Source organism: Rattus norvegicus, chromosome 11 (assembly GCF_036323735.1).
Source record: "Rattus norvegicus strain BN/NHsdMcwi chromosome 11, GRCr8, whole genome shotgun sequence".
Lineage (NCBI taxonomy): Eukaryota > Metazoa > Chordata > Mammalia > Rodentia > Muridae > Rattus > Rattus norvegicus.
In genome coordinates, this window is record NC_086029.1 from 49,530,406 (window position 1) to 49,552,726 (window position 22,321).

Genomic DNA, 22,321 nt, shown 5'->3' on the forward strand with positions numbered 1-22,321 from the left:
ATCATGGGGGGAGGGGCAGAGAGCCTACCGTAGTGGAGAGAGGTGGATGGCTCATCTTAGTGGAGAGAGGCAAACTGTCTATCATAGTGGGGAGAGCAGATGGCCCATCATAGTGGGGAGGGGCCAGATAGCCCATCATAGAGGAGAGGGGCAGACAGCCCATCCTGGTGGGGAGGGGCCAGACAACCTGTCATAGAGGGGAAAAGCAATGACAGCAGCTTTGTGGCCCAGGGCTGCTCACATGGTAGTAGATAAAAGTAGAGAACATGGCTGGGATCTCTACAAGTTTGCTCCTAGTGATCTACTTCTGCCAGGCCCCACACCATAAAGGCCAGCTCATGAGGGTTTTGGGGAGATGGTTCAATAGGTAAAGTGCTTGCTGCTAGCAACCTGAGAACACCCTTGACAATGCAAATCAACCCCAGGATAGCCAAGGCTTTCTCCAGCTCAAACCCTCTGTCCCTTCTTGCCATCCCCTCTCTGCCTGTCTTCCCATCTCTCTTCCTTCACGTTCCCGTCTGTGTGAATGTGGCTACTTAGACCAATGAGTGTCTGCCATGTTTGTCCTCAGGGTCCAGCTTGCTCTGCTGAACATGGCATCCTCATGTTCTATTTTCCTCTATATGTCGTAATTTTCTTCTTCTAAAAACAGAGATAATACTTCAACAGAAGCCTAGGCAACGCTTGCTCTCAGTGGACACTTTGGGGTTGGTGATTCCTGATGAACATTGTGGTTTTACAAGCCTGCAGAAAGAGTCATGTGAGGAAAATGGAGGCAAGTTCTTTGCCTGCTTCCCCTCAGCTGCTCCAAGGCCACCCCACTCCTTGTTTGGGGCCTCACCCTCTCTGCTCCAGTCCAGTTTCCTCATCTGTGGGAACAGAGACCTGTGGTTCCCTAGGCTCTGATGACAATGAGAGGGACCCAGTTGGAGGGACCCGGTGTGGGGTGTCTGAAGAAAGGCCTTGCAGAATCACAGGATGTGATCATTGCAGGGCCATACATGCATCCTGCCCAGGTGCTTCTTGTTCATAAAAGTTTTAGCGAGCGAGGCAGCTCTAATCCCTATAAAGAAAATGGTTTTTCCTGCCAGGAACTAATAAGTTCCTAGCCACACTGAAATATCTTCTCAGCTGGGTTATTATACTTACATAATGAAATTACTTTGATTATAACCATTAATCAAGTTCGCGTTTCCAAGCTAGAGAGTGTTGTATTTGATGCTAGGCTTTAGGAAGGACAGTCTCTTCACTTCCTGGCATTGGGGCCAGGCTGGCTGACATGATTAAACCTGTCAGGGCAATGACACAGAGTGCTTAGGCTTCATATCAGATCCACTCTGAAGTTGCTTCTCATCTGTTATTAGAAGAAATCTGATTTATTTTGCATGACAAGCATGAATATTAACCAAGATACATTAAAATGTTTTTTCTTCCCCTCCCATTCACAAGGAGATGGGACAAACCACTTTGTCCTGATAATTTTTTCCCCTTTCCCAATCTGGTTATGTATGTAGATACTCTGTTTGTGCCTAATAGAAAGACTCACTAATACTTCGAGGAGAAAATAGATAAGTAAATAGACCTGTACCGCCTGCTGAAGTGACAGTAAAGAGGCAGGTGGAAAAATTGTCAAAAACCATGGCTTTATGCAGTAGGGGCTAGGATATTGATTAGAAGAAGGTCATGGGTAGTGCTTTAATCAGTCTCATAGACAATGGCTGTCCTGGAATTCGCACTCCTGTGGCACTCCCTCCCACCGCCTCCAGAGCCACCAGACCATGTGACCATGGGTATGGCTGAAGCAGTCAGTGGCTTCTGCCTCCCAGATGAGATCGTAGAATGTCGATGACCTCCATTTTGGGAATGGCCTTCCATCACTGGCTGCAGAGGAGGTGCTACGATGTCACTAGGATGCTCTGGCCGCCTACCGAAGGACCGTGAGGGAGAGAGATGTCAGGCTGCTGCCGACCCGCATTGAGCTTGGAAATGGATTTTCTCTCAGCTACTTTCGTCCTCATCAAGTATTCTGATACAGTTTTCAGAAAGCAAGCAGTTTCCATGGAAACAGAGCCAGCAGTTTCCAGGTGACTTGGGGATGGACACAGCGAATCGTTGGGCCCCGGGCTGTGATCTGGCTTTTGAGCAGGTGCTTCTCATGAACGTGCCGTTCGTTGTGGAGGGTGGATAGTCACCCTCATTAAAAGCACTGGCTGGTGCTCTATACCACACGTCTTTACTGTTTCAGTGCCTGGGAGCCTGGCCCGGGATACCCTGGAGCTCAGTGAGGGGCTCCCTCATGGCAGAATATAGCATCTCTCAGGTATCCCAGGGGCTTCCTTCACCTGCAGACTCTTGTCCACGAAGACAAGATCTTCTATCCTTCCTGCCTTTGAGTTGATAAACTTTGTGCATTTGTTAAATTTCAGAAGTGTCTTCACATTTTAAAGTCACATTTGGGCTCTCTCTGTGTCATTCTCCAGAATGTTTTCATTAAGCCTATGCTCCTATTCACTGGCATGGGTGCTGGTGTGTTTGTGTTTGGCATTCATCTTTGTGTCATTGTTTACTGAGTGCCTTTATGGACAGACTCCACGAGCGTTGCGATGGTGATGGCTGATGCCTATGCTCACAGCTTTACAAGCTTTTAGCCTTTATGGCAACTCTAGGAAATAGGCACCAACATGCCCTCCTTTTGATGATTCAGAGAACGAGGCTCTGCTAGGCCCACTCTTCAGGACATAGAGGCAGTTAAGCACCTTTCCCCACCTGTGTGTGAATTCATGAACACCTCAGTGTAGCCTTGCCTGGTTCTGAATTGTCTATAAAATAATACCACACTTCTGCATTCTTCTGTGCCTTGCCTTTTCATTTTATGTTGTGTGCATGTGTATGTGTGTGTGCGTGTATGTATGTGTGTGTTTATGTGTGTTTGTATATGTGTTTATGTGTGTGTTTATGTATGTGTGTGTATGTGTGTATATGTGTGTATGCGTGTGTGTACACGTGTATGTGTTTTGTGTGTGTTTATGGGTGTATGTATGTGTGTGTTTATGTGTGTTTGTATATGTGTTTATGTGTGTGTGTTTATGTATGTGTGTGTATGTGTGTTTATGTGTGTATGTGTGTATGTGTGTATGTGTGTGTTTGTGTGTTTGTGTTTATTGTATGTTTGTATGTGTGTGTGTGTGTTTGTGTGTTTGTGTATCTACAGCATGTTTTAACAAACAGTGCCCAGTGTTGTTTTTCCATTGAATATTTCCTTGCACGAGGTGAGTATTCTACAGTTTGTTTATTGCGATTTTAGCTTAATGTGGCTTTTTTGGACGTGGTGGTGCTTATGTGTATCTGTGTGTGGGATGAGCACATACGTATGTCTGTTCACATATATGTAGGTGCATGCATATACGTGTCTGTGAAGGCCAGATGATGATGTCTGCTGTTTTTCTTAACTAGTGTACACCTTTTGTGTTTGGGCAGAATCTCCCAGTGAACTTGGAGACTGCCGACTTAGCTAGTGTATCTAACCAGCTTGCTTTCAGGATCTCCTGTCTCCACACCAGCAAGCTGAATGCCACACTCGCCTGCTGTTTACATGGGTGTTGAGGACCTGAACCGTACGTAGTCTTCAGGCTTGCATGGTAAGCACTTTGACTACTCAGACATATTCCCTACCCTAGTCTTCAGATTTTGACCACTTCCAACTCTGAGCACTGTTGTGGGTGAAGTATCATCTTTTATTCATGAGTTGCCCACGTGTAGTTAGAGAGGAGTTTCTAGTCATCATCTGTGAATATCTACAAATTTATATGGCTATGCATCTTTAGAAGATGGCTGTAAAAATGTTCAGATCCTCAGGCATGTGCACTACTTTTTGTTTAAGAACTCAGTTTTCTAGGAGAAACTCTGACCTGTGTAGTATTACACATTACCTGAGGACTTTCTAGAGATGTGCATTCTGCATGCCCCGTGCCCAAGAAATTCCAAGAAATCCTCTGCTGCTACTGTACTTGGTGAAGCAGGATGGTCACTACCTAGGCCTGTTCTCCCCTTCACCATGGAGGCCAGAGCCTGGATCAGACCAGCACAGGAGCCAGCTTCCTCACAAGCCTCTGATGCTGCTCCTCCTCATCTGTCAAATGAGCACAAGGCCACTGTTCCCTACCCCTGCCACGCAGACACCAGGGAATCCTTCCAGTCTGAAAAGTTGGTGATTTTAGCCATAGCTCCTTCAGCTGAGACCTATGTCTCCAATTGCTTTTCTCACCTCTATTATACACTATTCTATGACAAACAAGCACAGACTCTAAGGTAAAACAAAAGCCACATGAAGGTGATGGCTTTAGGGAAACCAGGCGGGTTTAAAACTGTAGTGTAGCTTGTGTTTATGCGTGTTTGTGTATTAACATGTGGGCGAATGAGGTAGCATGAAGAGGCCAGAGGTTGGCCTTGGGTGTCTTCCTCAGATAGTCTCCACTTAACCCACAGCATCAGTCTTTCTGGAAATAGCTGTCAGGTCCCTTGCAAGGCCGGCAGGGCATCACCACATACTTTCCACCTGAATTATCATAAAGTCTTCCTCCCCAATTTTATACAAAACCCAAGACAAAGTGCGATTTTTTTGCAGCATGTGTTTGAAAAATGAATACATGGCTATAGATTTCTTGTTTAGCAGTGTTTTAAAGCTGGGGAATCTCGAAGTTCTTACACACCTCTTTGAGCTTGCCAGATTTTATAGGTTTTATGAGAGGACCCTTAGCTGGGTGTCTGTGGAGACACAAGATAGCATGGATGTGTCTTCAGAGGAGAAAGCACAGCCTTGGAAAGAACAGAGAGCTCAGCCTGCTGAGCAGGACATCATGTGAGAGGGGAATTCTGCTCAAGTACCACAGTACAAGCAGTATTTGTGGTGCCACAGGATGGGGGTTGTGTCCTAGGTTTTAAATAAATGCCAGGAGGAACTTGTATGTGACATGTAGACATGCATGCATGCATGCATACACATGCCAATGCTCTTCCTTGCACTATATGTAAATCCAGAAGCCCAGCTGCATATGTCTGGTGTCCTGGCAGAGAAATCTAACCAGCCAGGAGCATCTCTCCAATGCCTCCTGTCTGTCAATTGTGGCCTCTGAAAGGAAGACAGAGGATGCTGGGCTAGTCAGCAAACACTGCTGTAAATGAGGAGGTATTTTATGACCTGGTGTTCTCAGCGGGGAGGGGGTGGTGATTTAGGTGTCGGAGGCCTGTGACGCTACATGTATAACTGTTCTCCCAAGGGAAGTGAGCAGGCTCTAATTGAGGTATTGACAGCTCTAAATGAAGCATAAACCTGCTAGGAAGATCGAGGGGAAAATGAGCACTGCTGAGTTGTGCATGCTGGGACCCATGCAGCTTTCAACTACTGGTCATTCATGCATGAGTGAGCTTCAGAACCCCGAGACTTAGGTCACCCCAGATACTTGGTCTCAAGCTAAACAGCCAGGAGATTTCTGAGTAAGGCACTAGAAGCAATGCCCCTTTCTCCTTACTGCTCCAGTATCCTTCCATATGAAGGTTAACAGGACATTATCCCATACCTACAACCCACATGTGCAAGACCAAACATATGATCCCACAATATGATCGTACTCATACAACTTACATGTATGACCTCACACATACTAGGCCATACATATGATCCTACATACACAAGACTGGGGCAGGAAAAAAACTGAAACAGGCTTCATTATACTTGTGACCATTAGATAACATTGGCTTCTTATGAAGAACGCCCACAGTACTATTCTCTCTATTCTTGTGTGTGTTGTGTGTGTGTGCGTGCGTGTGCATGCATGTGTGTGTGTTTACATGCACATGTGTATGAAAACCATAGAGCAACCTTGGTTGCCGTTCCTGACTCAATAACTAGTGGTGAGAGACCAAGGATTGGTCTCAGACTTTTACCTCTATGCACACCTATATTTACATATGTGCATACATATATGTATACACCAAACACATAATGTGGACATACACACATGCCCATAATACAGAGCAACATCTTTATCTTTGTATCATTAGGTCCATTGGCTGAATTTTATCCTATGAAATTGATTACATGTATGTGCACAGTTTATTTGGAAGGTCATTCACTATAGCTTGTCAGTGATCATCGGAACTCTGAAGCTCATACAACACAAGTGTTTATAGGCATTTAAAGAAGTTGTCTAGACAAGAGGACACTTGTTCAAGAAACACTCAGAACTATATTTAAAACTCATACACATGCCTGTGTGTTTGTGGTAGACCTTCCATCATAGGAGAAAGCCTTTCTTCTTGCTTTTGGGTGTGTTCACATGATTTTCTCTTTGTGTCCCACGTAAGTGGACAGGCAGGCATGATGCATATGCTTGTCACCCCAGTGCTGGGGAGGTTGAGACAGAGGAACAGCTGGAGCTTGATGGCCATCTAATCTAGTCTAATTAGCATCATATCATGGACAGAGCTTTCTCAAAGAGTGGAATTGCTCCTGGGGATGAATTCTGAAGTGTCCTCTCACTTACAGTAGACACACAAACACACACAGACACAGACACACATAGACACACACAGATATAAACACACACACATAAACACACACACAGAGAGAGAGAGAGAGAGAGAGAGAGAGAGAGAGAGAGAGAGAAGAGAGAGACAGAGAGTCTGAGATGACTCAGCAGGTAAAAAGCACTTCCACGGAAGACTGACCATCTGAATCCAGTATCTGGAACTCATGGTAGAAAGAACTGATTTCCTATAGTTGTCATCTGACCTCCAAATAGACCATGGCACATGTACCCCCAATCATCTCCTCTGTCTCTCTGTCTCTGTCTCTGTCTCTGTCTCTGTCTCTGTCTCTCTCTCTCTCTCTGTCTCTCTCTCACATACACACACAACTAATAATATTATTAAAAATTATGATGTATCAAATACATGGAATGAAAAAGCACCTGTGCGTGGAAGAACCAAATTGTATTCTAAACATGTCTGCTTATGCTGGCTGGGCCAATGACTCAGGGGGAGATTGGCAAAGAGTTTGCACTGAAGTGCAAGGACCCGAGCTGGTTTTCAGCACCTATGTGAAGAAGCTAAGGGTACCATGCACTTGTGAGCTCAGTGCTGAGGAAGTAGAGGCAGGAGGGTTCTGAGGGTTCACTGGCCAGCTAGTTTGACTAAACTAATGAGTCCCAGATTCATTGAGAGATTCTACCTCACAGAATATGTGTAATATAACACTCGACATTGAACTTTGGCCTCCACAAATGCATGTACTCGTGTGTGTACATACCCACCACGTACTAGCACACACACACAAGAACATGTAAGCATACATGTTCAAAGTACACTATTGAGTTCTATATTGCTTCTCAACACATCTCTTTGTATATAATATATATCATATATGAATAAAAAAACAAGAAATGTTCAATATCCTTAGTCATCAGGGAAATGAAAATCAAAACAACCCTGAGATTCCATTTCACACCAGTCAGAATGGCTAAGATCAAAAACTCTGGTGACAGATACTGGTGAGGATGTGGAGAAAGAGGAACACTCCTCCATTGTTTGTGGGATTGCAAGCTGGTACAATCACTCTGGAAATCAGTCTGGAGGTTCCTCAGGAAATTGGACATAGTACTATCTGAGGACCCAGCTATACCACTCCTGGGAATATAGCCAAAAGATGCTCCAACATACAACAAAGACACATGCTCCACTATGTTCATAGCAGTCCTATTTATAATAGCCAGAAGCTAGAAAAAATCCAGATGTACTTCAACAGAGGAATTGATACAGAAAATGTGGTACATTTACACAATGGAGTACTACTCAGCTATTAAAACAATGACTTCATGAAACTCATAGGCAAATGGATGGAACTAGGAAATATCATCCCGAGTAAGATAACACAATCACAAAAAAATCTCCAAAAACAAAAAACACACACACGGTACACATTCACTGATAAGTGGATATTAGTCCAAAAGCTCAAATTACCTGATACAATCCACAGATCACATGAAGCAGAAGAATAAGGATGACCAAAGTGTGGATGCCTCAGTCCTTCTTAGAAGGAGGGACAAAACTATTCATAAGAGGGGGAGACCAAGTTTGGAGCAGAGACTGAAGGAATGACCATCCAGAATCTGTTCCACCTGGGGACCCACATAACCACCAAACCCAGACAATATTGCTGATGCCAAGATGTACATGCTGACAGGAGCCTGATATAGCCATCTCCTGAGAGAGGCTCAGTCAGAGCCTGACAAACACAGAGGCGAATGCTAGCAGCCAACCACTGAACTGAAAACAGGGTCCCCAATGGAGGAGTTAGAGAAAGGATTGAAGGAGCTGAAGGGTTTTTGCAACCCTATAAGAACAACAATACCACCAACCAGGGCTTCCAGGGACTAAACCTCCATCCAAGGAATACACATGGACAGACCCAAGACTCCAGCTGCATATGTAGCAGTGGATGACCTTGCTGGACACTGATGGGAGAAGAAGCCTTTGGTCTGCAAAGACTGGAACCACTAGTGTAGGAGAATGTCAGGGCCGGGGGGGTAGAAAGGAGTGGGTGGTTAGGTGGGTGAACAACCTCATGGAAGAAGGGAGGGGGGATGGGATAGGGGGTTTAAGGGTGGGAAACTGGGAGAGGGAATAACATTTGAAATGTAAATAAAAAATCCAATAAAAAATAAAAAAAGAAATAAAATAAAAATATCTCAAAAGTGAGTATACACATCGTATTCAATTTCTACATTGTATTTTCTAGTTTAACTTAATCCTTTATAATAAACACATCATTTCTCCAAATAGAAAGAAAAAACTATTTTGCTTTTGGAAAGAAAAGCAACTAAATAACACAACCCTCAAGGGTAGTGGCTCGCATGTGTGATTCCCTCCGGACAGGGGCTGAGTGTTTCTCAGTAGCCCTATGCCCAAGTTCAATCAGGCACAAGCCACCATCAAAGGAAGTGTCAGCGGACCCCTTGGGACACACAGAATTGCAAATTGCTTTTCCTTATGTCAGGACTTCTCCGCAGGGAGTTCACACTGCTGCATTTGCTCAAGGCCCAATGACTTATCCAGCAGGAGAAAGGTGGGAAAAGTCTCTAGTTCCCCGTTTCTTCTTACCACTTCAGACATCAGCCTTGAACAATCAGCCTGACACTTGAAAGCAGCATGGCCAACATAGGGAGCACCCTTCTTATCAGAACTAAGTAAAAAAATCTCCAATACAATAGACCCAAAGACAAAGTCTAAGCTACTGTGCCTTCTCTTGGGAGGCTTGGAGAACAAAGGAGCTGGCAGCTAGATGAGAGGGTGCTATTCTAAGACCTGCAATCAAGAATAATTATAGGGGTGATGCTCTGTGGACTCAGAAAGGAAGCCTTAGCCACTTGGACAATGAGCAATTTTACCCCACATCTTCCGTTGCTGGGGACCTCAGTTGGTTGCTATGGTGGATGAAGTGAGTACACCTGGTTCTGCCTTGACAACAGTCAAAGCAGAAGGTTGCCAAAGAAGGACAGAGGGGAGGGCTAGTGAGGAGACTGGTGGTGAGTGTGGCTAAGCCCAGATCCTGGGACCAGCGCAGCATGTTGGGCTTTGAACCAACCAATTACAAGGAAGCAGTATGGGGTATGAGGACTGGCTTCACGTTTTTTCCTAGAGTCTGTAGGGACACCTGCACCTGTAGACTTCCTGACTTCCAGTAACACTCATCTTGTCCACTCTTAGCCTTATGGTTTTGTTTGGGTCATTTGTCCATTGTTTTGAGACAGGGCCTAACATTGTAGACCCAGTCCTCTAAGTGTTGAGGTTAGAAGTATGACCTACCATTCCCAGGCTGTGTGGGCTATTCTAATGATACCTAGACTACTGTTTTCTATGCTCTTCCTTCACACTCCCCAAACCTGAAGAGTATTTCTGTAAGTAATCATATGCTAACTGATTACACCACTGAAGAATCTGCCTGAAGGGAATTTTTAATCAGTCGGCCTGCTATCACATGACCCACATGAAACTCCTTACTCTTAATAGTCCTGTGTTCCAGACTCAAGCTTGGATAGATTCTTGGACCCAGGGTCAGTCGGCGACTTGAATCTTCACTGTTTTAATTCAGAAAGTTTCCAATTAGTTTTCTCCTTTCAGGTTTCATGGCCATCACCCTAGCTCAAGTCTCAACCAGTGTGCCCAGCTGGGGTGTGTCTTTCCTGGATTGAACTCAGGCCTCAGACAGGCTCAGATTCCTGAACTGCCATTTCTACCTTTGGTGTCTTTCATTGCAATGCACAGTGGCACCTTGCTATCCACCAGGACTCAATACCCAAGGACTATAATTATACACAACTTTTCATCCTGCTGAAACCCTGTCTTGGTGATCAACTTCCCCTCCCTCCACATAACCACTGGTCTTGCCCTGGGATAGCTCTAGTGTTTTTCTCTCTGCCCCACTTAGCATGCTGTAGTCTGAAGGAGAATTCTTTATGTCCAGGCATTGTGGAAAATGTCTCTATTTCTGGAGTCTAAATGCCACTGTTTAGCTGGTGGCCAACTCATATCCTACCTATCCCCTTACCTTTCTGTGAGAATCTGTCTTCCCTGGGGTCCTGGACATTTAATGAACACATCACAGTTAATGAACGTCCAGACCCACCTGTGCTCTCTGGCATTCATTTTCCTTAATTATTCATTTTGAAACACAAATCTCACAGGAAGCCTCAAAGCTACTGAGGAGTCCTGCACGCATGTCACCCAGCTCTCCTCACACTGTGATTCTTATGAAGTCATGACATAATATTAAAGCCAGGAAATGGGCATTAGAACATTGCCCTCTCAAGCTTCATTCACTCACTAGTGTGTGTGTGTGTGTGTGTGTGTGTGTGAGTGAGTGAATGCACTGTGTGTACACATGCATATGGTGTGTGCTTATTTGTGTGTGTGTCTGGATGCCTGTATGCCCAGATGTGTATGGTATATTTGTATATTTGTGTGCATATATCTGTGTATTCCAGTGTATATAACATTCTACATAACTTCATCCCATTACAGCCAAGGTAGACATGTGCTCCATGACCCCAGAGCTCTCTAGTTCCAAGGCTGACTTTTTAAAAGCTAGCACAATGTTCCAAAATCTATTCAGCTTACATTCTTTCTTCTTGCTTAGCAGTGGGAGTCCATTGAATGAAAAGATGAGTTTTTAAGACTTGCCACTCATTAAGAAGAATCGGGTCTTTTGCAAGTTTGGGTACTTGTGGCTTATGGATTAATGGGCTATGAACATTCCTACACAGGGATATTTTTGAGGACACAAGTTTTCAGCTCTCTCAGATAAATGCCTCGGAGTTTAACGGATATGTCACACAGTATGCAAACATCTCATTTTATTGGGAACTGTCCAGTAGTTTCCGGAGAGACTAGACCACTTGACATTGCCACCAGCTGTACTTGAAACCCATTCCCACTCCCCAAGTCTTTGCCAGAATGTGACATTAGAGTTGGCTTTTATTCCCACTATTTTCATAAGTGTATGGCGAACTATTTCATCCTTCAACATCCTGCATTTAATCACGTATTTTTTTTTTAAATTTTCAAACATATACAAATTTTTGTTTTACATGGTTATATTTCATAGAGGTCAAAACAAATGGAGATATTTTATTCTCACCCCGTTGTTTCTCCCTGGTTCTATTGGAGTGGGTGACTCACACAGGTGCCCATGTTCTTGTGTGTATTTCTAGTATATCTTTCCACATATATGAGCAATAACATGCAGGTAACACTTGTATGTTTGGTCTTTCAAGGCCTCTTACTGTGGATTATTGTCCGTCCATTTGGCTAGAGTGAAACCATTGTCCCAGGTTGGATATAAATGCTTTCTCCTCCAAACCCTGCTGCACTCACAATAAAGATGTTGCAGTCTACTTTTGGGTTTGTACATTTCACATGTACTTTTCCGTAACACCACAAAGAAGGAGGGTTTCTCCTTCAAGGCAGGGCATGACAAATATGGCAGGTGCTCTGAACTCAAAAAGGAAACTCTGTTGTTTGAAGTATTTAAGTGCTGAAGTCTCTTCAGTTCTGTGCCAAAGTTGGTGGGTAGAGGGGGCAAGCAACAGCACCTTCTCACCCAATGGGCATGGAACAGTGGACATCTTACTGACCTTACCTCAACAGCGCTCTCCCTACTCCCTCCCATCCTCCAGCCTTCATCTCTCTCTTCCTCCACTCTTACCTCCCTCCCTCCTTCTCCCCTCCACACATTTTCTTCTTACATAGCAATATCAGCATCGTTTGGTTTGGACAGAACCACAGAGCTTCAGTTGTGCAGAGGCAGGGCTGAATCTCCTCAGAGGACTAGGTCTTTAGTTCTCTCAGACCAGCCTACTGCTACCTTCCCACTTCCTGGAAGATCGGTACCCATTTCCAGAGAGGTGTTTAGCCCCTTTACCAACCTCCCCTTTCACCTTCGCAGGCAGGCTTGTGATTCCTAAGCACCCTACAGTGATGAGGCTGACGGGAGAGATGACCCTTGGTGCTCTTTCCCCCATCTTATGTGACTTGATGTTTGAGGTGCTTTTACCAAGCCCTTTTCTTAGTTACGCTCTGCCATGGCTTCTGCCTTTGGGAACTTTCGAATGCCCTTTCTGAACAAGGGGCCTTGTTCTGAACAAGCTCGGAGAAGTAGGCAGGACACTGAAGCTCTCACTGCTTTCAGTATCTTTTAGTACTGCCTGGCATCCTAGAAGCCTCCTTGCAGGTCCCAGGGGCCTGCTGTGGTACTGTCAGTCTTTGTCCCTGTAGACTTTAGTTCCTAAGTGTACAATAACTGCCCGAACCATGGCAACCAGGAAGAAAGGGAGGCCCCTCTTCTTATTTCTCTGGGGAGCTCAATTGGCTTGTACACAGCCCAACCTGGACGGAAAATGCTGTCTCCTATCCAGCTTGTCACCTGTGCCAAGCGTTCTGACCACCATAGGAAGAGAATATTTAAAGCACTCACTGGAGCGGGACTTTATTCCAAGACACCCATGCTCCAAAAGCTCACGGGTAGACCACAGTGTGGTGAATGCATACAACATAAAGAGCTAGTCTGCTATGCTCTGGGGTCTATAAAGAAGATTTTGTGCTGTTAGCATTTAAATCAGGAAGCCCATGCTTATCTAAACAAGTAGGCCCAATGCATAATGAGCAAATGGCGTTTGTCTAAATGATTTACAGTAAGGGAAAATGGCCAGGTCTTCTTCCACGTAAAACTGTGATGCTTGAACCAAAATCTTTCAAGATAGGTCCAGCCACAAAAGTGCATTCATGCCAATATCCCTGCTGTGGAAATTTCAATAAGCAACTCAATGCATGAAATCATTTCTTTTGGTCTCTGACCCAAAACATGATATCCATTTTTATAGGTTGATGTTATTAGCAGGTGAAGGCAGGTACAGGATAGAACAAGGCCTGTCATTGGGCAAGAAGGAAGGATGGGCAGGAGAAATGTTTTAGAGAGGCAGAGGAGGCGGGAGCGAGGAGGAGAGAGCTTAACATGGCGGTGGATGTTAAGATTCCTCTCTGTACATATTCCAGGCTGTTATGACTATTCTTAAGGGATGGGTGTGTACAGGATTCTGTGTTGTCTAGATGGGCAAATTATAACTTATCAATTGGATCAAAGGATATTGTGTGATGTGTTCTTTCATGTGGTGACTTAATTGAGTTCAAGAGAGTGTATGGTGGCAGGATGCACAGCCCGCCACAGAATTTGGATGTGTATGTCTGGCATGGTGGAAACCAACCAAGAGAACTGTGAGTGAGGGCAGGGTGCTGTGTTGGAATGGCTTTTGGACATCGGGTCAGAAAGTAGATGTAGACAGTGTGGAGCTTCTGAGATAAATTAGTGCTAGTTCCAATGGCCTACCATAGCCAGGACTAGCTAGAGAGCGCAACCAACGGGGTAAGCATGGGAACCAGTTCTGCCATTTCTTTATTTTTACCGCAACACATTTTGATGAAATTTATATGAAACCAGTTTTATCTAGAAAGAGTTAACACAGTATGCCTTCCAGAAAGGCATGTGTGTTTCTGAGTCCCACTTGAATCAGAGAATTAGTTGCATGTCTGCTATTCATCTCCAATCAGTGGCAAAGCCAGCAAGAGTCTCGAGTGGAAGTGTTGACCCACTGTTAGAGATTTGTGTCACCACTTGAATGTTAATTCACTGGAAAATGGATTTTACACCTGACAGGCAGGGCAGTGGTCTGGAAGGCAGCACAGGTGACCATAGTAACCTTGGCTGGGAAATTGGAATGGTCACTTGCTCCCTCACCTGAATTGTCATTCCCAGAGCATGTGATGGCACAGAAGAGACATCTTGCAGGACCAAATGCCAAGTGTCATTTTGAGGCTGTGACAGTTCTGTGTCCATTGCTTTATTTTTAAGTTCAGTTTCCATAGAGAAAAAGGATAAACGAGTGTGAGTAGTCAACCAGAACAAATGATCCTGTTTCTAAGCTGAACTCAGTGGATTGTTCATGTCTGATTCTGAAACACAGGATGGCTTCCTAAAGAGAAGCTAACCCACTTCTCAGATGTCAGAGAACTGTAACTCAAGACAGTCTCAGAAGACATTTATTTCATAGCATTTTTGTTACATTTCTTGAGACTGGTTTTCTGATGATAGAGTGAATAGAGTGAAGCTGGAGTTTAAATTTTAGAAAGTACAGTTTGTAATGCAGCTTGTGGATGGGGGAGGCGGTATTTATGAAGCCCCAGGCTCTATTGCCTAGTAGCAAAACAAATGGATGGATGGATAGATGGATGATTTAGTGCACAAAACTGTACAGAAGCACTCTGAAGAGAAGCAGTCGCATATCTACCAGTCAGTCCTTTCTCATTGTGAACATTTGATTTCTTCATCTTGTAAGGATGATACTACTTCTCTCCAAAATACTACCTGAAATGACTTATCCTTATATCTATATGTCTCTCATCCCTCATCTGGGAAGCTTATATTTCCAATAAATGGTTCCTAACCCAGTGACCCATGAGTGGCCAAGGTGTGGAGAAGAAGAGACTGAAGATTGCTCCTTCCTAGAGGGAGCAAATGTGCTGCCCCCTCAAGGCTCAGGGATCGTTATAAAAGATGGGGAAGAAAGAGCTTAAGAGCCAGAGGCTGTGGATGACCACACAGAAATACTTTCTTCTAGACACTGCAGGGCAGATATACATATGAACCTACAATGGTTGAGATGGCATGCACAAGATGTGTAAAAGCCGAACTAGACTAAAGGCAAGCATGCTGACATACACAGTCCCACCCCAACTGGAGAGCTTTGACAACCGAGAGACAATAAGAGAGGGAAAGACAGTTTTTCTGTGAGGGAGGCCGTTGGTAAGTTGATCACACTCCAGTGAAAAACCACACATCCAAGAATATTTGGGCAGCACAAATTGGTCTTGAAGGATTTAAAAAATAAAAGACACAAAATTTGGTGATAGAGAAGGGGAGATCAGGGATAGAGCTAAGGGTAAATATGATTTTAAAAAAGTGTATAAAACTCTCAAACAGGGAAGACAAATAAAAAGAAATGGAGTTTTAATATTATTTATGTGTCTTCTGTGATTACTAAGAGGTTTTACCTTAATATTACTACAAACTGTTGAATCAGAACAATAAACGCCCATCCAGGCAAGCCGTCCCTTGGTTTCTTAGGCACCATTATAGCGTGGTGTGAGGTTACTCATTGCATACGTCTCTGTGTAACACTTTTTTCCTCTTTTCTATAATTGGGATGGACGCATTGGGTCAACAGTGGTGAGCATTTTATGACTATTTTACATCGTACAGATTGCCTTAGAGAAAAATTTCCACCAAATATCACATCAGAATAAAGTCTTTGTGCCTGTCTGTCAATATTTATTATTATCCTCTGGGGGGGCACCTTTATATATACACTCATTAATAATGCCAGTATTCCATAAAATGTGGCCTTCCTCTCATCCGGCATTCTATTTTACAATCAGTATGTCTTTCTAAAATTAATACTAGTACCCATGATAACATTCTACCATACCTTTAACTTTGTCACATATTCTAAATACTACTTATTGAATATGCTCAATATTATTCATATGTAAATATACTTTACTTTTATATTAGATACAAATATCTGCAGGCAAATTAGGCTTAAGAATCTATGGAGGGCAACCTCATAGAAAAGCTCAAATAAGATTTTAAAAAACATTAGAATCCTGAACTCCTAGGAACGGATGATGAACTTTCTCTGTGGTGATTTGAATATGCTTGGCCCACGGAATATCACTATTAGGAAGTGTGGCTTTGATGGAGGAAGTGTGTCATTGTGGGCTGAGCTTTGACACACCTTCCTCCTAGCTATGTGGGAGCCAGTCTTCTCCTGATTGCCTCTGGTACAAGCTGTAGAACTTTCAGCCACATACTAAAATTCTTCTCCTCTAGAGCTAACCTACAGTTCAAATCACCCTCAGCAACAAAGTCTTCCACAGTCCTACCAGGATGGCCCATTATGCCCTATGTAAAGTATTTCACTGCTTTCCAAATCAACATTTTTCCAAACGAAAGCATGGTCAGGCCTATCACAGCAATACCCCAGAGTTCCTGGTACCAACTTCTGTTTTAGTTAGGGTTTTACTGCTGTGAACAGACACTATGACCAAGTCAACTTTTATAAAGGACAACTTTCTATAAACTTTTATTAACTGGGGCTGGCTTACACGTTCAGAGGTTCAGTCTATTATCATCATGGCAGGGAGCACAGCAGCATCCAGGCATGCCTGGTACTGGAGGATCTAAGGGTTCTACATCTTGTTCTGGAGACAAGAGGAGAAGATTGGCTCCCACGTGATTAGGAGGAGGGTCTCTCTAAGTCTACCCTCAAAGAGACACACTTCTAACAAGGCCACACCTCCTAATAGTGACACTCCCTCGGCCAAGAATATTCAAACTACCACATTCTCCAAGAGCTGTAAATGGGTTTACAACATATATATGTATATGTGTATGTGTTTATGTGTAGATATGTTTAGATTTGCTCTCCTCCCTTTTCTCCATCTTTCTGTCTCTGCTATGTTATTAGCTATTACATATAACCTTCCTCCTGTTTTTATAGTATAGACCCACAGAGCATGAGCTGGGGATATGTGGACAACACACAGACACACTGGGACACAGCTGATGTCTGCGCATGACTAACCTCCACTTTTTTCTTGAACCACCTTCATACAACTATCTCCAACAGCCAAGTCAAGAATCAGAAGACTCATGAAGGCAAACAGGCAAGCTGGAGTCAATAAAAAAAATGTAGAGGAAGATACTGAATCGAGTGTATAAGTAAAATCTCAGTGGCTGCTGAATATGAAGTGCCACCCATGGGCTCATGGACTTGATCATTTGGTCCCCAACTGTTGGCCCTGTGTGGAGAGGCTGTGGAACCTTTGGGCTGTAGCCTGCATCTAGAAGTAGATTGCTTGTGATGGACCTTCATGGATACATTTTATCTGGTTCAGAGATTGTTGGCTATGGACCTGTGAGGAGCTATATCCTGGGTTCTGGCTGCTATGCTCTTCCTTCTGTGCTGTGACAGACAGAAAATTCTGAAACCATGCAGTAAATAAACCCTCCGTTAAGTTCTTCTGTCAGGAATTCTGTCATAGTGATGAGGAAATGTAACCAGTACAGAAAAATGATACTGAGAAGTGTGTGTGTTTGTGTGTGCATGTGTGTGTGTGTGTGTGTGTGTGTGTGTGTGTGTGTGTGCGTGTGTGTGTGTGTGTGTGTGTGTGTGTTGCTAAGATAAAATAAGACCATGGGTCTGAGACCTTTGGTTTGTGGGAGGAATCTGGAAGAATTTACAGATGTGGATGAGAGAAGCTGTCACACATTGTGACCTGTACCCAAGAGCACATTCTGCTGAAAAATCAGGAAGCCCAGATTTGTGATGGGAATTGTGCAATCAGACAGGAAACCATTCCAGTGGTAACCGGGAAAGAAGCTGATTATGTCTGGCCAAGGCCTGGATTTAAAAGTATTGTACAAATTTATTTGGTGGGTGAAATCCCATAGCCCCCAGGTTACGGTACAGTTATTGTTGGCTTCCTCAAGTCAGGAAGAACTGAGAGGAAGCACTCAGAGTCAACAGATGTGAAAGAGGTTGAGTGCACACGGTAAGGATGGGACATGTGTAAAGGACAGTTTGTGACAAAGCAAATCCCGTGGGCAGAGAGGCAGCTGTTGCCACAGAGAAGCTGTGCAGAGACGACAGGAAGGGGTTTCTGTGGCAGGACTCTGCCTGTCTGGAGCTCCAACGTGGGACTGTTGAGCTGCCTTGGTGGGTGAAGGTGTTCCCCACCTGACATGAGTCGCATCAGGAAGGACCCGATTCCCGCAACCTACCCTCTCAGCTTTACACATGTGCCGTAGCATGCACAGAGCATGCATGAACACATAGAGACATACTTAAATGTGTGAATAAAAACCCTTAAAAATAATCCAAGGTGTAAAACTGGAAACTCATGCAGACACTCATTCTGTGAATTTCGCCACTGAGGGGAATGCACGTTTCTCCCCAGTTCAGCCGTGAAGGGACTTGGAAGCCACCACAGAGGTGTGCTGAGTGGCCTCCACACCTCAGAGCTTGGAATTCTCCATATGAGACAGCTTTTCAGGTATGCACATTGCAAGAGGTATAGGGTCTTGGAGCTTGCGCCAAGGTTCCAAAAAGGCCTCGGAGGTCATTCCCAGAAACAAAGCCCCTGTGGGCACTAAGGGGTGGCTGTGTGTTGTATACAAACATATCTAGAACTCTGTGTATTTGTTACTTTTTGTGGTTGTTGCTGTGATAAAACGTCACTGTAAAAGGCAACTCAAGGAAGACTTTATTTTTGGTTATGAGTCCAGAGGGATAAGAGTCCATCACGACCTTGGGTGGATGGCAAACAATAGCAGGCATGGCAGCAAGGAAGCTGAGAGCTCACACTAGCTGTCATACCAAAAGCTTCAAAGACTAGCACAAATCAGAAAGTAAACTAGAAGGGTAAGACTTTGTACTCTCAAAGGCCACCCTCGGAGAGACACGTCCTCTGTCCTCTGTCACCCCCTGTTACACCTGTTATACCACCTAACTCTCCCCCAAACAGTGCCATCAACTGTGCTTTGTGTTCAAATGTCTGAGTCCATGGGAAGCAATTCTCATTCAAACCACCACACATACATGCAACATGACTAGAATTACTCCATACCGCATCTCGTCTGGCATGGAGAACATTTTGGAGAAGATGTGTGAGACTTAAGCTATTTTCAAACTATCACTAAGACACAATTCCCCTTTATAGGGTAAAAGCAAGACACGCCCACTTGCATGAGTCACGGTAGCTCTCAGCTGCTGTGTTCCTTGTTGCCACACTGTCATTTGAAGCAAATGGGTAGGCTGGGGAGATGACCCAGCAAGTAGTCAAACTTGCTGCTCTGGCAGAGGACCCAAGCTTGGTTACAGCACCCACAGCAAGCAGCAAGCTGTAACTCCAGCTCCAGGGGTTCAATGTTTCTGGCCTCAATGTACAATGGCACACACACATGCACACACACACACACCCTTATAAATAATAAAAACATATTTTTAAAATAAAACAAGCAAGAGCTGCTGCAGCTTCTCTTAAGCCTGTCCCCGGTGATACAGTAAAACTCTGTATTTTATTCCATCTGGTCTCTCAAGGGATACACTGTTTCCACCTTCACAGTGTCAACACAGGAAAACGAAAACCACTCATGTGTTCACACTGTTTCAACCTTCACAGTGTCAACACAGGAAAAGGAAAAGCACTCATGTGTTGGTTAGGAAAGAAAAGCCTTTTTGGGAAGACAAGCCTGGAGCTAGACAGCTCTGTTCGTCATATAACACGTTTTCAGGTCAAGAAAATGTGACAAGTTATATTTGGGGGTGGGGGTAAGGGTGGGGTATTCCACGAAGATAAAGAAGTGATGTCACTTCAGAGAAAACAATGGATTGTACTTGTTGCCAGGGATAAAATTAAAAATTCGGAGCTACTGTCAGACTTGGGGAAACACACTTCTTCGTACACATGTATACGCTGAACATGCCTCCCTGATATTTAAATACTTCTGGATGCCCTTAATGGTGGTGCTAAAAATGTGATTTAAGGAAAGACAGTATAATGGCATTATGTCAGTGTCTAGAACAGTCACAGAGCTAAATGAATCACTGTTTTCTAAAAGTGTTTCAAAACCACACATGTGTGAAAACTCCATTTACAAAGAAGGGCAAAATGTGTCATTCAGTTTTAAATGCAATCAGCATTACATTTTATTACAGTCAGGGGAGGAGAGGCTATGGGTATTGTTTCTGTCTTTTATGTCGACTCATCTTTTGATACTACCCCTTGCCAAGTTGTGGTATGGTTTCAGAGGAGCAGGGCATGGTTAGGGAAAGGGAATTACTCTGCCCTTAGCCAGCTACAGGTGGGTATAAGCTAAAAGCTGTGTTTTTGTTTGTATGTTATGCACTGTGCTTATGTGTCTGTATCTGAGTGTATGTGTATGCCTGTGTGTGTCTGTGTGTTTGTGTATCTGTGCATGTGTGTGTGTGTGTCAGGGTGTGTGTCTGTGTGTATGTGTGTGCCTGTCTGTGTCTGTGCATGTATATGCATGTGTGTCTGTGTGTGTGTATGCATCTGTTGCGTATGTATATGCGTGTGTATGTCTGTGTCTGTGTGTATGCCTGTGTGTGTCAATGCGTGCTTATGCATGTGTGTCTGTGTGACTGTGTGTGTATGCATCTGCATGTGTGTTTGTATGCATAGGTGTGTGCTTCTGTGTGTGTGTCTGTGTGTATGTATATGTGTGTGTGTCTGGATGTGTGTCTGTGTGTATGTACATGCCTGTGTATGCATATGTGTATGGTGTGTGTGTGTGTATGTGTGTGTGTATGTGTGTATGTGTGTGTGTATTTGTGTATGTGTGTGTGTATGTGTATGGTGTGTGTGTGTATGTGTGTGTATGTGTGTATGTGTGTGTGTATGTGTGTGTGTGTGTATGTGTGTGTGTATGTGTATGGTGTGTGTGTGTATGTGTGTATGTGTGTGTGTGTATGTGTGTGTGTATGTGTGTGTGTGTGTGTATGTGTGTGTATGGTGTGTGTGTGTATGTGTGTGTGTATGTGTGTGTGTATGTGTGTGTGTATGTGTGTGTATGTGTGTGTGTGTGTGTGTGTGTGTGTTACTTGGAAGGTGGAGGACAGCCCTCGCATTGGTCCTCACCTTCCACTTTGTTTGAAACAAGGCCTCTTATTTTTGTTCCACGGCACTCTGACTAACCGTCCCTCAAGCTTCAAAGGGTTTTCCTGTCTCTACCTCCCATCACTCTGTAGAAGTGTTAAGATTATAGATGTGACCTTTTGTGCCCTTCGATGGATTCTAGATCTAGGTCCTTACATTTACAAAGCAAGTGTTTTACCCCTTGAGCCATCTGCCAACCCATGAGTTACACCTTTCTCACAGTATTCAATCAAAACTGCCGGACACATAGGTTGGTGATGGCACGAGGCCTGCCACCCTCAAGAAGGCTTCATGGCACCCTTTCTCCACCACTTGCACTAGGATCTCTGGAAACCGTGTGGCATTTGCTAGATTTTCACATAGATAAGAAAGGGTGCCATGGGTGTGGGGGACATAGCAAAATGAAGGCTAGAGAATCATGACAGCTATAGCAAGGAAGGGAGGAAGCCCTTGGCTAAGTGCCACAAATAGTGGGTAATTTTAGCTTAAAAAGACAATGTGAACTTTTTAAATATCTCACGATCCACTCAGGAAATTGAGGCTTTTACATCCCTTCATTAACTAATTGGCTATAGCCGATGCATAAATTAGCATAAACAATTTCAAACAAGATTGGTTAAATAAGAATAAATCTGGTGTTGTGAACAGATTTATATTTAACAGTGTGTAGTCACTCAGCCATTTTGTGAGCATGTTAAAAAGAAAGAAAGAAAAAGAAAACAGAATTGATTCTCCATGAAAACAAGTACAGCTGCCGTGCAACAAAGTTTTGAGCTGTTGCAGCCTCATTAGACATTGATGGTGCCAGGATAGAGACAGGGCATCCCTGGGAAAGGGGAGATCACTTGGGGAAGGTAACATGTATCAAGACAATCTACAACACTCTATCAATAAACGGGCAGAGAATGATAATTGGCAATGAATGGCACCTTAATTTTGGGTTTGAAGTTGTGACAACTATCATAAATAAAAAATA

The 22,321-nt window shown here is 43.9% G+C and overlaps 1 protein-coding gene across 8 annotated transcripts in view; it reads right to left on the reverse strand.

Annotated features, from left to right (window-relative positions):
- The window catches only part of Dscam (DS cell adhesion molecule), a 585,477-nt gene that overhangs the window by 139,021 nt on the left and 424,135 nt on the right, over nt 1–22,321 (reverse strand). The window contains exon 1 of one of the 8 annotated variants that reach the window (XM_039087942.2): nt 29–8,739. The exons of the other annotated variants lie outside the window; for them this stretch is intronic. The gene's annotated coding sequence lies outside the window, so the exon portion shown is untranslated. Of the gene's footprint in view, nt 1–28; nt 8,740–22,321 lie in introns of those variants that run through there. 8 annotated transcript variants of the gene reach the window in all.